This window comes from Muntiacus reevesi, chromosome 10, assembly GCF_963930625.1.
Source record: "Muntiacus reevesi chromosome 10, mMunRee1.1, whole genome shotgun sequence".
NCBI lineage: Eukaryota > Metazoa > Chordata > Mammalia > Artiodactyla > Cervidae > Muntiacus > Muntiacus reevesi.
The window spans coordinates 40,685,800-40,701,661 of NC_089258.1; the positions used below are offsets into that span (position 1 = coordinate 40,685,800).

General features: G+C 40.2%; 1 pseudogene; it reads right to left on the reverse strand.

Annotated features, from left to right (window-relative positions):
* Positions 1-2,519: 2,519 nt before the first annotated feature.
* The window catches only part of LOC136176338 (complement C5-like), a 32,172-nt pseudogene continuing 18,829 nt past the window's right edge, over positions 2,520-15,862 (reverse strand).

Consider the following 15,862-nt stretch of genomic DNA (forward strand, 5'->3'; position numbering starts at 1 on the left):
CTTAATCTGCATAGATTCTGCGTGATACGTCAAGGAAAAGTGGTTTTAGAGGGGGAAATGGCATAAAGGAGGCTGTTGTGCATCAGACAAGTCGTGATAACCGAACAAAAACTGACTGTTTCCCAAGGCTTACAGATCATCAGTGTTTTACAGTGTGTGTTTATTATGTGAGGAAAATAGTACCTCCTTTTATTTGTTAGATAAATAGCTTTGGAGATATTTTAATACTTACCGAAATGGATGATATATTGTTGGACTGTTTATTACAAAGCAGTTGTCTAGAAAGACTCAAATAATTATGTAGAAATGCAAAGCCCAGATCACCCTAAACTACTTGCTTAGTAAAAGTTTAAGGTGAGTAAAGTTGTTATTATTGTCTAGTTGCTAAGTCGTGTCTATTCTTTTGTGGCCCCATGAACTGTAGTCAGTCAGGCTCTTCTGTCTGTGGGATTTTCCAAGTAAGAATACTGGAGTGGGTTGCCATTTCCTTCTCCAGGGGATCTTCTGGACCCAGGGATCAAACTTGGGTCTTCTGCATTGGCAGGTGGATTCTTTACCACTGAGCCACCAGGGAAGCCAAGTGAAGAGTACTCTTCTGCAAAGATCATTGATTCTGCTAAATACTGAGGGAAAAAACCAACCCAGTGATCAACCAAATTAACTATGACTAAATGTCAGTGCTATCCTTAATTATCAAGGAATCCTTGGAAGAATGACAGACCACTTATCTGTCAAGCTCGGATAATTTTAAATTTCTTAAGGCAATTTAAAGTTTTAGAATACCTTTGAGGAACATGATATACTTTCCATAACCAATTTTCCAAGGAAATTCTGTGTGCAATTTTCATGTATGTGTTTGATACATCTAAATTAGAAATATAAAAAGATAGGGTAAATATAATATACAATAGCTATTTGTTAAAGTACAACATCCAACTTTTAAAATTTTAAGGAATTTTACCAAACATTTAATTTTTGTTATATCTAAATAGAAAAATAAAATTCTTGATTTAAAGTGTCTAAAATACATTAATTATAAAAGTCAAGGTGCAGAATGGTAATAACCCATAGAACAAAATATATAGAGATATAGATGTAGATATAAATGTTGATGGGCATAGAAAATTTCTGGAAGGATATAGAAATGTAAACAACTACAATATCTTGGAAAGCAGGTGGGTAGTGAGGTCAGGGGTTTTTACTTTATACTTCACACTATTACTTTCTGTGTACTAATGTGGAAGTAAGTTGTGATATTTTTCTAACATTTTTAAAAAGCACATTGAAGAAATGCAGTATCACACTTATTAATATGATTCCATTTAGAAATCTGTTCACACTGTTAACACTCTGGGGAAGGGGTAGTGTATGAAAATTGACAGTTTTTTTTAATGCTTATTCTTAAACTTTTTGCTGATTTTCTGATAAATTTTATTTTTTGGCATTTTTAAAGTCTGCACATTGTATTACTTTCAAATTTTTTAAGTCATGAAAATATATGCATTATGTATGTTAATAAGTTACATGAGAATTTCCCTATAACTATTGCTGAGAATTGAAGATATTTTATATTTTAAAATATTTTTCAGAGCTTATTTATTTATATGTTTTTATAGTTTCAGGGAAAAAGTACAAGCAAGTTGTTAAATTCTTTTTAAGTCAAGTTATTTAACAAGGAAGAAAAATTTGTAATTATAAGAGGTAATGTATCTTAAACTTATTGTGGTAATCATTTCACAGTATTCATACAATTCAAATCATCATGTTGTATATCTGAAAATTATACAATGTTATGTGTTAATCATATCTCAATAAAACTGGGAAAATTTTAATAAAAAGATTTTTAAAATAATAAAAATGTAAAGTCATTGGCTTTTTTTAAAGTACGAAATTAAACTAAAACTGCAATGTTTTTCTTAGTTATCCTCTACTTTGACTTGCATGATCTTCATGGTAGTACAGCTAGAATTCAGAAGAAACCAAAGAAAACAGGCTAAAAGGTAGTCAGTAAAATTAAACAAGATTTAAGTAAATTATACTCATCACTATTTACCACTCAAATCATGTGAAACTGAACTAAAGGAAATTCTTTTCTACTAATATATACACTTATTGGGATTCCTTCTACTTCTCTTAATTCTTGTTGAGGATGCTTTGTGGCAAAATGAAGAATAACATATTGTTTCTTCAAACTATAATAACTGTCTTTAAGCAAGACTTTAAGTATTGTGCATGGCCAGTGATGGACACACAGAATGAATATCACAGAATCATGTAGTCAAGTATTTTCATTTTCAAATTAGCGCTTAGGTGATTAAAAAAAAAAAAAAATGGTCTGCAGCTGCTGCATTGTGGGTTAGTGACAGAGCGGGGAGGAGTGGTGTCCGAGCTCGCATTACCACCTCTGCCCGCTCAGCTTTTTACGCTGAACGGAAGGAGCTGCTTCTTCATTTTTCCTGCCTTAAACCAAGTTTGGAAGCGCTCCTTCCCACGGCAGCACAGACTCTGCCCGTGTCCTCTCACTGCGCTGCGTGGAGGGGGCTGTGGCGTGTACCTCGCCCTCCCAGAGCCACAGGGATGAAGGAATCCCTCAACCTCACTCTGGGTGGAGGCTGCAGCACCGAGTGGAAGCTCTGACGCCGTTCTGGCTGACGGTAACGCGCAGCCCGCTCCTCCCACGTCTCTTCCCGCCGAGGGGCTCCATTATAACAGCACTTCCGGATCAGACGGTGTTTGAATGTGGATGCGGAGACGATAATACAACTGCTCTTAGCCAAGTACAGATTCAAAGTTTCAGGTCTGGACTTGGAAGCTCTGGTCCAGCTTCCTGGCACCCTTGCCCCACTCCATCTAGTACCAGTGGTAGACCAGCCCCTGCTGGCACTAATCCTAGAATGGGAAATTATTTTCTCCCCAGACAGCCTGTACCATAACAGAGAGTCTAATGGCTGGAAAACTCTCCCTTATATCTCCTAAATCAAAATCTAACTATCTAAGTCCTACTGATTCCCTTATCGGTACTCACAGAGTTATGTGAAGTGAACTGTTAGATGCTTAGTTGTGGCCGACTCTTTGTGACTCAATGGACTGTAGTCCACCAGGCTGCTCCATTCATGGGATTTCCCAGGCAAGAATACTAGAGTGGGTTTCGATTTCCTTTCTCCAGGTTATCTTCCTGACCCAGGGATCGAACCCAGGTCTTCCAAGTTACTGGCAGATTCTTTACCATCTGCACCAACAGGGAAGCCCTACTCACAGTTAATCCTTTTATATAGAAAAAGCCACATACTCACCCATTCCTTGAAGACAGTCATCATGAACACCTGAGTCTTACCCTTTATCTTGTAGACATCTTGTAAACATCCCTAGAGTTTTTTCAATTAGACTGTATGATTGGTTTTAAAACCCTTAAACAGTCACCCTCCACTTGGACAAGGCCAAGACAGTCAAGCCATGGTCAGTATGAAGTCTGAGTGGGTGGATAGAAGAACAAGAGTTTTCATTTAGGTTGCTTTCCTCTTCTGTTTTCTCAAAAGCCATGGAATGGGACTTTAGAATTGATCATGCTCTTGGCTTCCCAGGTGGTGCAGTGGTAAAGAATCTGCCTGCCAATGTAGAAGATGCAAGAGATGCGGGTTTGATCCCTGGATTGGAAAGATTCCCTGGAGTAGGAAATGACAACCCACTCCAGTATTCTTGCCTGGAAAGATTCCATGGACAGAGGTGCCTGGTGGGCTACAGTCCATGGGGTTGCAAAAAGTCAGACATAACTGAGCACGCACGTATTGTACTTCTTCATCAGACGTCAGGAAACAGCAGTGGAGAGAGCAGAAGGGGCTTGTCCAAGTGGGCCCAGCTGCTAAGTGACAGAACCAGACCTGAAGCCAAGAGGCAGTATCATGAAGTGCAAAGGTCACTGGGCCACAGAATAGAAGCTGTGATACTTGTGGTGGACCCATCTCTCCCAGTCATTTGGACTTGGCAAGATAGCTCAGTATTCAGAAGCTCACTTTGCCATTATTATGATTATAATTTCTGCCTAGCCCGAGGTCAGACTATGGCTTTGGTGAGAATGAAGCATTACAGATGACTGTTTATTGAGTTCCTCCTAAGCTAAGTGCTTTACCTGCATCACCTTATTTGGCTCTCATAATTCATCCTCCTAAGTCTGCAAGACAAAGAGAATTTGTCTCCATTTTGCAGAAGAAAAAAACTGAGGCTTGGAGCGATGAAGTAATGTGGCTAGGGTCACATAGCTATAAATAGGAAGCCAAGATCCAAAGACAGGCTCTGATTCTAAAAAACACTGTTCCTGACATACTGTCTTCTAACGGTACTGTTTAGGCAAGTACCTGCTGAAATGGGAGGAAACTTTGTTGTTGCGATTATGGTTATGACAACACAGTATCTGTAACTCCTCCAAGAGTTAATAATTAACATTATTAATAGTGTATCTGAAATTTAAATGGTATATAAAAATTGGATTTTTCAGACCCATCTTCCAAATAATCTGGATAGGTCTTAAACATTAATAGACCAAAGAAAAGAAGTCGTGTCCAGTAGAGCACAGTGGCCGCCAGTGCAGTGGGATCTAGTATCTGTCTGACCTGGGTTTAAATTCTGCCTGTGCCACACACTGCCCCATGACATTGCGTGTACTGAAAAAGGGAGCTGTGGCTCAGACAGTCAAGAACCTGCCCACAATGTGGATGACCTGGGTTCAATGCTTGGGTCAGGAAGATCCCCTGGAGAAGGGAATGGTTACCCACTCCAGTATTCTTGCCTGGAGAATTTCAAGGACGGAGGAGCCTGGCAAGCTACAGTCCATGGGGTCGCAAATAGTTGGACGTGACTGAGTGAATAACACTTTGATAGTATAGTTCCTAGAGAAGAAATGGCTACCCACTCTAGTATTCTTGCCTGGCGTGACATTGGGCATATTATTATTAATTTCTCTATGCCTTGAAGTCTTCATCTGGAAAATGGGAGTATTGAGAGTACCTACTGCATGTGATTGGGATGAGTGTTCAATGAGAAAATCTGATGATAAGTCTTAAAAACACCTGGCACATAGTAAGTATCTAATTACTGTTGGTTATTATTATTTCACTGGAAACGACCCTGGTGCTAGGAGAGATTGAAGACAGGAGGTGAAGGAGACAACAGAGGAGGACTTGTTTGGATGGCATCACTGACTCAATGGACTTGAGTTTCAGTAAGCTCCAGGAGTTGGTGATGGACAGGGAAGCCTGGTGTGCTGCAGTCCATGGAGTCAGGAAGAGTCAGATATGACTGAGCAACTGAACTGAACTGATCATTATTTCATCCTGAAGTCCCATCATACCTAGCTTTTGCAATAATTTAATGGAAGCCATGCATTTAACTGGGTACCAGTCACTCTGATAGAGTCAGACATGACTGAGTGACTTTCATTTTCACTTTCAGGGGAGGGGAAAATAGAGTGTTACTAATCAATGAGAATAACGTTTCAATTAGTGAAATGAGTAAGCTCTAGAGCGCTGCTGTACAGCAGTGTACCTCTAGGCAACAACAATGCCCAGTTCTTTCAGCAAAAGCCATGTCTTCCTCTGCTCTCTTGGGATTCTGGAAACTGGGACCAGTGCATATTTAAAGTATGAAACAGTGATTCAAACATGGAAAAGGCTTTATAAGGAATTCTCTGGTACATGAAGAAGCTTGATTCAAAAAGAGATCAAGCCCTGAGTCTTTGGAGTGGGAGCACTGACTCCAAGACCCTAGATTAACAGAGAACTAACCCTAGGGAGTATCAAATAGTGAGAACTCACACAAAGGAGACCACCTGAATACCAGACCTGGCATCACCCAACCACCAGTAGCACCCTGTGCAGGACGCCTCATCTAAACAACAAACGAAACAAAAATACAAACTCAAATATCAGCAGACAGAATTATCACCTCACTCAGCCTTGCCCATCAGAGGAAAAACAAGCAAACAAAAACTCAGCACAAATCTCACCCTATACAAAGCTTACACAAACGACTGGGCCAGCCTTAGGAAGGCAGAAACCAAAGGGAAGAAAGAATTCAACCTTGAACTGGAAAAGGAGACCTCAAACACAATGAGTTTTAAAAAAATAAAGAAAAGGCAGAGAAATACTACACAAATGAAGGAACAAACTAGAAACACAGAAGTCCAAATGCATGAAGAGGAAATAGGCAAACTACCTGAAAAATAAGTCAGAATAATGATATTAAAGATGATCAAAAACCTTTAAAACAAAATGGAGAAAACGCAAGAATCAGTTAACAAAGACCTAGAAGAATGAAAGAATAAACATACAGAGACAAACAACACAGTTACTGAAATTAAAAACACTCTAGAAGGAATCAATAGCAGAATATCTGAAGCATAAGAACAAATCAGTGAGCTGGAAGGTAAAATGGTGGAAATAACTTCTGAAGAGCAGAATAAACTAAAAAGAATGAAAATAACTGAGGATAGTCTCAGAGACTTCTGGGACAATATCAAACACACCAACATGCGAATTATAGGGGTCCCAGAAGAAGAAGAGAAAAAGAAAGGGTATGAGAAAATATCTGAAGAGATTATAGTTCAAAATTTCCCCAATGTGGAAAAGGAAATAGTCAATCAAGTCCAAGAAGCACAGAGTCCCATAGAGGATAAACCCAAGGAGAAACATGCCAAGACACATACTAATCAAACTAACAAAGACTAAACACAAAGAAAGAATATTAAAAGCAACAAGGGAGAAGCAACAAATAGCATACAAGGGAAACCCCATATGCTTAACAGCTGATCTTTAGCAGAAACTCAGCAGGCCAGAAGTGAATGGCAGGATATATTTAAACTTCTGAAAGGGGAAAATCTACAGCCAAGATTATTGCACCCAGCAAGGATCTCATACAAAATTGATGGAGAAATAAAAGCTTTTCAGAAAAGCAAAAGTTAAAAGAATTCAGCACCACCAAACCAGTTTTACAAAAATGTTAAAGGGACTTATTTAGTCAAGAAATACAAGAGAAGAAAAAAGATCTACAAAATCAACCCCAAACAATTAGGAAAATATGGTGACCCAAGGACAAAAGAGCAGATAAAACCAAGGAAGGTCTTGGAACACAGGAATGGGAAAACCAGACCCTTATTGTCCTTCCCTCCCCCATGTTGTAACTATTAATGGAACAGTATAACCTGTCTCTCCTCCTACCCCATAGGGAGAAGGTACCTGCTCTACTCTTCCCCCACCCATTATACATGCCTCATCCAATCAGCAAATGACCCACAAGACTCCTATCCCACTCCTGGTACCCTGGGTATAAAAGTGGACTAAGGACGACTGCTCAACACTGGTTCTCCCTTGAGCTGGCCCACTGTTCTAATAGCGTCTCCCACTCTAATAAACTTTATTTCCCTCTCATTCTGTCTCATGTCTGGAAATTCTTTTCCAACCCATGCCTGGACCACGACAGAAAATGGCAATAGGAACATATATATCAATAATTACTTTAAATGTAAATGGATTAAATGCTCCAATCAAAAGACACAGACTGGCTGAATGGATACAAAAACAAGACCCATATTTATGTTGTCTACAAGAAACCCACTTCAGACCTAAAGACACATACAGACTGAAAGCGAGAGGATGGAAAAATACATTCCATGCAAATGGGCAGCAAAAGAAAGTTGGGGTAGCAATCCTCATATCAGACAAAACAGACCTTAAAATAAAGATTACAAGAGATAAGGAAGGACACTACGTAATGATTATGCATACGTAATGATAAAGAAGTTGTGGTACATATACACAATGGAATATTACTCAGCCACAAAGAGGAACACATTTGAGTCAGTTCTGATGAGGTGGATGAACCTAGAACCTATTATACTCTATTATACAGAGTGAAGTGAGTCGGAAAGAGAAAGATAAATAGCATATTCTAACACATGTATACAGAATCTAGAAAAATGGTACTGAAGAATTATCCACAGGGCAGCAATGGAGAAACAGGCATAGAAAATAGACTTATGGACATGGGGAGAGGGGAGGAGAGGGTGAGATGTACGGAAAGAGTAACACAGAAACTTACGTTACCGTATGCAAAATAGATAGCAATGGGAAATTTCTGCATGGCTTAGGAAACTCAAACAGGAGCTCTGTATCAATCCAGAGGGGTGGGATGGGACGGGAGATGGGAGGGAGGTTCAAAAAGGGAGGGTATATATGTGTATCCATGGCTAATTCATGTTGAGGTTTGACAGAAAACAACAAAATTCTATAAAGCAATTATCCTTCAATAAAAAAGATAAATTAAAAAGAAAAAACAATGCTTTGTACACTTAATTTATTATTAGGGAAAACTTCATGCTAAATGTTCTCACCACAATAAAATTTTAAAAGTTTAACTTAATTTAAAAAATCATGCTGTGGGAGCAGTGAGGATTTAGAGGGAGAATCAATGTGGGTCCAGAAAAGGTAGTGTATTTTTATAAAAAGCATATTCATGTGAATTGGTTGAAAATAATTACTTACCATCTTGTTGGGAGTCATCTGCATTGGTGAGGACTGTGAGTCCTGCTAAATAGAACACTTCCGCATTATTCCTGCCACCACCTGTTCCACAGTCATGGTCATTTTTATCTAAAGATTGAAGTATCTGTTCAGAAAGAAAATCATTCCCTCAAAAACAATATTCAGTGGCTATTATGGGAAACAATTGACTTACGGATACTGTTCATTTCAAGTCACTCACTGACTGAACATTAAAATCTAATTCTCCAGTTTTCCCAACCTTTCTTGATTTCCCTAGTTTTCACCTCATGTGTCTGCAGATACATGCTGTTCAACAGCTAAGCCTTTAGGCATATAAGATTGATATGGAAGTTCCTAGAAAATAATTTACACTCTCCTTTCTTAGAGCTTTATGCAATGCATTAACTAATAAGATATCCTCTGAGCAGTTGATTGAATGAAGGAATAAATAAATACTGACTACTCCTCATGGTCCTTACCAGCTCTAGTTTATAAATTCTGAATCAGATGACACCCTCTATTTTATTGTTCCACTCAGGATAGAGCAGAGCACAGAGTGGGTAAGGATACTCAATGACTTATTTTTGATGAGAAGGGTTGACTCCTCATCAAAATTTGTGACCATGACCTGTGGCACCCAAAATAAGTTATTATGGGTTATTAGGGGATAGGAGGGGGGAAGGGCAGGTGAGTGAAGAGAGGTTCATGGCTGCAGCTTTCATGGGTAACCATATAGTTTCCCAAACCATGCCCCTATTTTCTGCTCCCCTCTTTATCACTTTTCCAATTAATTAATACACTCAACTCACCAGAACTCTAGTTTTTTCAGTCATATGACTTCCCTGGAGTGAGCAAGAAACTTTAATTTTATGCATTAGCTTAAAAGGTACCCTCTCTCAAAAGTCAGTAAGGTTATTGCTTATTCCAATGAGTGGCTTAATATACACGATGGTGTCATCAGCCACTGAAAGGAAAATAGTTTGGGATTGGCTGCCCTCGAAAGTTTGTTGCTGAATGTAGATTGAATCATGTTTTAATTTATTCCCAGAGAAAACTGCATTTTAGCATTTCATTGAGGTTATTCCCAAATATGTGTTCATCTGATACAAAATAATTAGCGAGTAATTTAACTGGACAGTTACCCTTTGTATACCTAAAAGGATAACTAAAGGGGTTAGCTCTAACCAACCAAGTTCATTTGATTCTACTCTATGCAGAGATTCTCTTCTGGCCCTACGCAACCTAATGTCTCTTAGTTTTCCATTATCAGTAACATAAGAACTCCACTAGTAAGAGCTTAATGCATTTTAAATATCTTTATTATTGATATGTCTCTGACAGGATTGTTGTGAATACTCAATATGATAATAGGTTTAAAGGTCTTATGATGATATTCAGCATATAGTAAATGTTCAGTAAATGTCAGCTGTTGGCGTCGTTATGCTTAAATCTAGCTTAGGAGACAGACATTGACATAATCACATCTTACTTTATTCTTCTCCCATGATTAACCCATAGAACTATGAGAGAACCATAATGGCCATTTGGCCCCAAGTCATGCCAAGCATCAGTTACCACAGCATTTACCCTACTTAACTCTTTCCTTATGATTTTTGCTTCTTTCCTGGAAGCCATAAACATCACTTCTCACTGATGACAATGCTACCCATGATTCTGACTGAGTTTCCATAATAAGAGATATAGCTTCATCTGGAGAATATATATCTTTATTTGGAGACAGATAGATCTAAAATTAATTGGAAAAGAAAGTATCTTAGTATGAGATTAAACAGTCATTCAAGAGGAACTCCGGCTGGGGAGAGTACCTGTGGCTCACTTGGAGCTGGTCCCCACAGTTTTCTTCATTGTTTAGGCAGAGTGAGTCAGACACTAATCCTGCTGTCTGCTTTCCTGTGACAAGATAGTAGACCAGTACACAGGCTGTGGGAACCATGTGTTGAGTCATGGAAAGGTTTAAAAGTTGGTAAGATGAACCTGGGAGTTTCTTCTCTGTGCCAAAGTGTACAAATTTTTCCCTTAGATGAAATCTAAAAATACACAGCAACAAATGTGCATCAGAGTGGGTCTAATGCTGAGCTAGTAATTAGGAAGGAGATAAAACTGAAGAGAATTAATGTTCATTAAGCATCTTCTATAACGTTAGGTACATGTACTTGAACACATTCAATCCTCACAATTGTATATTGTGGCTTTATTAATCCCACCTTGTAGTTACAGAAATTGAAGCTCATAGATGTAAACTGTCCCATTAGTTTAAAAGGTACCTCTCTCAGAATCAATTGCTTATTCCAACAAATGGGTTAGTAAACAAGATGTTATCAGTTACTGAAAGAAAGATAGTTTGGAATTGTTTGTAGTCAAAGGTTTGCTTCTAAACGTGGATTTATCGAGGCAGGAACCTTGATCTTGTTGACTCAAAGCTCATGCCTTTTCCAACATATCATGTTGCCATCCTTGCTAGTATATATTTTGAAAAGCTATGAAAAATGCTTGGAATCACTATATCTGTCCTTGAGCATAGGAATTAAACTCTTCCCTTTGTAAACACGGTATGTTCTTAAGGAATGTTGGCCAGGCTCAGCAGTCCAATGCTTGGTAATGCTCTGCTTGGCCATAAAACATTGCTGAGGTCACTGACTAGTCTGGGGACTGAATGCAGGCTGTGGTCAAACCCTGGGCACTGTGCCATGGAAGGAATACCTGTCTAGCAGTCAAAAGATCTTGAAGGAAATCCCAAACCTACTAACTACTTGTGAATATGGCAGGTCACTCAACCTCTCCAGGCTGTTTCACTGTCTGCTGAGCTCAAAAAGGTATTATGAGACTCTGCGGAGAAGATGTTTGTGAATGTGCTCTATGGACTATAAAGTGTGATGTAAGTTCATCCATTCATTTGCTAAATATCCACTGGATACTGCTCTGTGCTGGGGCTTCCCTGGTGGCTCAGCAGTAAACAATCCACCTGACAGTGCAGGAGAGGAGGTTCAATCCCCGGGTCGGGAAGATCCCTTGGAGAAGGAAATAGCGATCCACTCCAGTATTCTTGCCTGGGAAACCCCGTGGGGAGAGGAGCCTGGACGACTACAGTCCAAAGGGTCACAAGGAGTTGGACACAACTCAGCAACTAAATGACAAAAACAAGTGCTTTGTGTGAGGTAAGGAATCATTTAAAGGATTATTTGCATAAGCAAAGAAAATGTTGCAAGCAGGGGCCTAGATGCGAGTCAGATATTGAACTTACCACATAACTGTTGTGTGTGATCTTGTCAACATATGGACTTTTAGGGGTAACTGTTACACTCAGGTGTTCTCCCACAAGCAAACTCTTGTAACTGTCTGTCCAGCTAAGCGAAAGGAAACTTCGACTGCGTGATGAGTAGGCTACTGCTTGATAGTCATTGCTGGCCTGATATTCTTCTAGAAGGTCTGTGTCATCAGTTCTAACCTAAAGAAGATAGTGTCAAAAAAATGTAAAACCGGATACTTTACTTTGCCTTTGCTGATAATGATGATGGTGGTAGCAGTGGTGGTGGTGGTAATTGTTGGCACTTGGCTAGCATTCACTTAGTGCCAGGTCTGGTTCTGTGAAAGCATTTTACGAAAAGGTAAATTAGCATTCCATGGCCTTAATCATGATAAGCTATGTTGTCAAGCAACTACAGAAAGGCTACTGATTTTAAAAAATAATAAAATTATATGTGAATGTCTAGCCTAATTGTGGAAGAGTCCACTGAAGTAAAATAGAGGAAAGATCCCAGGGATCTCTCTGATGACCCAGTTTTAAGAAATCTGCCTTGCGATGCAGGGGAAGCTGATTTGATCCCTGGCTGGGGAACTAAGATCCTACATGCAGTGGAGCAACTAAGCCTGTGCTGCAACTACTGAGCCTGCATGCTCCAGAGTCTGTGCGCCACAGCAGGGGAGCCTGTGTGCCCCAGCCACTGAAGCCTACAGGCGCTGGAGCCCACACGCTGCCCACACACCACAAGTAGAAAGTCCATCTCCACAACGAAAGAGTCACATGATGCAATGAAGATTCCATGTGCTGCAACTAAGGCCCGACATAGCCAAAATAAATAAATAAAATAAACATTTTTTTAAAAAAAAGAGAGAGAGAGAAAAGATCCTAGACCTAGGGTTGACCTTCTTTCTTAAATGACATGCCAACTTATTGACTCATTTCCTTCTGCCATAGGCTAGTAGGAATTAGGAATGTGGCAATTGCTCTTAAAAGTTAATAGAAATGTTGGTTGTGGATGGGAATAGTGGTGAATAATCTCACTGCTTCTCAGGAAAGGAACAGGGAGAAGAATCTAGGACAGTTAACACCTGCTCATGATGGCAAAGTTCAGGGTAGTATGGAACTCATAAATACAAGAGTTACGCTGTGCCAGCTCCTGAACAAGAGACTGGAACCATCCGTGCTTTTCTTGAAGCTGCAAACTTTGGTATTGTTTGCTAGTGAAGGTAATATGACAACTAGTGAACAAAACAAAGAAAAGACAGTTGATGCCGTCAGAGTAAAGGGAGACTAGGACACTTGGCTTTTGTGTAGGTTTGGAAAGAGAAATACGTGTTTAGCCAGTCAACATTTTATGTTCCCTAATGTGTGTCAGGAGCTATGCTAGCTGCTGGGGACACAAAGATGAAGAAAACAGACACAGCTCTTGCCCTCAAGAAACTTGAAAGCCGTGAGACTTTCATGGAGTAAGAATACCTCCCTTGATCAGCAGAGGGTAGTTAGAGAAGGCTCCTTGGAGGATGTGGTTTAATAGCTGACCCCCAAATATGTAGGAGTTACAGAATCAAAGAACTCGGAAGGAGCGTCTAAGGTGGGTTGAAAGGCCTTGTGGCAAGAGGCAGTAGAACACCAGGGAGCTGCAAACTGTCCAGGGTGGCTGGGGTGTGAAGTGTTACAGAAAGAGTGGTGACTAATGCGTTTGGAGAGCGGAGCAAGGACCAGGTCAGTTGAGATGAGGTTTGTGTCAGAGAAATCACTCCATTCCCTTGCCCAGAGAGGACAGTGACTGGGAGGAGGGTGAGCGACTGGCTGGCTGGGGGACCATTCACTAAAACAGGGCAGGAGGAGGAGGTCCAGGTTTGAGGTTGGCAGGTAGGACTCGATTTTGGACAAAGCGATGTTTATGCTTCTTCAAAAGAGCAAAAAGAAGATATGGAGAGGCAGTTCTGTAAGAATCTTGCGTGTTTAGGATGAGTCTTCAGTATAAGCTATGGGAACCAGGGAGAAAAATGTCATGTAGGAAGAGAGGAGAGTCTAAATAGAACCCTGAGGATCACCCTCATTTAGAGGGCAAGTTAGGGATCACAGCTTCAAAATGGACACTGTAAAGAAGAGAACAAAGAAGAAAAATAAAAAGCAAGGAAATGTGGAGTCACAGGGGCCACGCCAGATTATACACAGTGCCCCCCAAAGGAGAGCATAGGTTATTCTTTAGTAGACTTAGCATGTGAATTGTGAATTGAAGGAGAAATGTCAATAGCTGGAAATAATGGATGGGAGAAGACTCTATTTGTATATGCTTGTATTCCACTGGCAATTCTTACTCTAAATTGTCCAGATTTGAATAGCACTATTTAGCATAAGAAGAAAGAAATTATTTCTAAAATATAAAATTGACAAACTCATATCCTTTATGTGATACTCAGTACATTAAGTTGTATTTCTTGTGCCTGCAAGTCAAAAGTTTCAGAGAAAGTCACTAGACTTACATATAAAATTTCCCTCATCTTTCGTGTATACTAGCTACCACACAGACTGAAGGGCTATTAGAAAGTGCAACAAATGAGAATTTGGCTCGCATGAAACTCCAGAGCTGCCACATCAGAGGGAATATTAACCATAAAGGAAGCCACTCCATCAATATAATTTGTTGTGCTTTTTCTGGGAACCAGATCCGTCGTCTTCTGAGTTTTATCCACTGTTCTTGCTTTCAGGGTTACTGTAATCCCTCCTACAAAATGGGCGAACGCATCCCTCACCTGGACCTATTGGGCCAAATTCATCTCAGTAGTTAATGTTGAGCCTTTTACAACAGGAAAACCTAGACTACGCCCCAAGCAAGACGTTGGCAGAATTTAGTTCAGTAGTCAAATGTGGTTCTCTTAAGTTGCTACTTTAACCACTCCAGGGATACATAATATGAATTACATTCAATTCAATGTATAGACATTGCTTTTTTAATAAGAACACGACACTGTGCTATGTGCTTATATGTAAGCTGCGTGCCTGTGTGTGTGTACGTGTGTGTGCCGCACGCGTTCAATCATGCACTGACTGGGTGAAATCATTACCGTGGCTAGACTGCTGTTTTTCATCACGGACTTGGTGATTCGCTTGTACTATTCCTCACCCCCACAGTGAACACCCTCATGGTCTGTTCAACATACTAGATTTTATAATCATCTAACCTTTATGGAATATGGAATCCCAGGTTTCAGGAGGAGAGAAGTAGCAACCAGATCCAGTGTGTAAGGAGAGAGGACATATTTGACATCAGTTAGTTTGGTTTATTGGAAGAGTCTACCTAATGGAACAACAGGTTGATCAAGCCGAGAGTTTGACAAGCACAATGTTGTCCATTAATCTGCGCAGGAGCCCGCTCTCTTCTTTTCTATTTCTTAATTTGCATAAGGACATGCCACTTGTCAAACCCTTGGTCATTTCACGTGCAATTGTGCATCTAAGTTCAGATTGTCGCTATGGTTCCCCTGAAAGAATCTGGCCATTCCATGAACCAGTAAAGTGCAGCTTGCATGAGGTTGGTGAGAAGCCCATTCATCAATTTCAACTACAGTATCCTGCTGCAGGGGGTCCCCTGGAGGCTCAGCTGGTGAAGAGTCCACCTGCAGTTCAGGAGACCCCGGTTCCATTCCTGGGTCAGGAAGATCCTCTGGAGAAGGGATAGGCTCTCCACTCCAGTATTCTTGGGCTTCCCTGGTGGCTCAGCTGGTAAAGAATCCACCTGCAATGCAGGAGACCCCGGTTCCATTCCTGGGTTGGAAGATCCTCTGGAGAAGGGATAGGCAACCCGCTCCAGTAATCTTGTCTGGAGAATCCCCATGGACAGAGCCTGGTGTGCTGTGGTCCATGGTGTTGCAAAGAGTCGAACACAACTGAGTAACTAAGCCTAGCACATCCTGCTCCAGACTATTAATCAGATCATTCATCCCTCCTCCCTCCCTTTTTTTTCAAGTAACGGAGCAGAATGTCAATAATCCTGTGAGAAGAGATACTCACTTGTGAAACAGTTGGTTATCATTTCCAAGGCAACATTCAAAAATTCACCAGG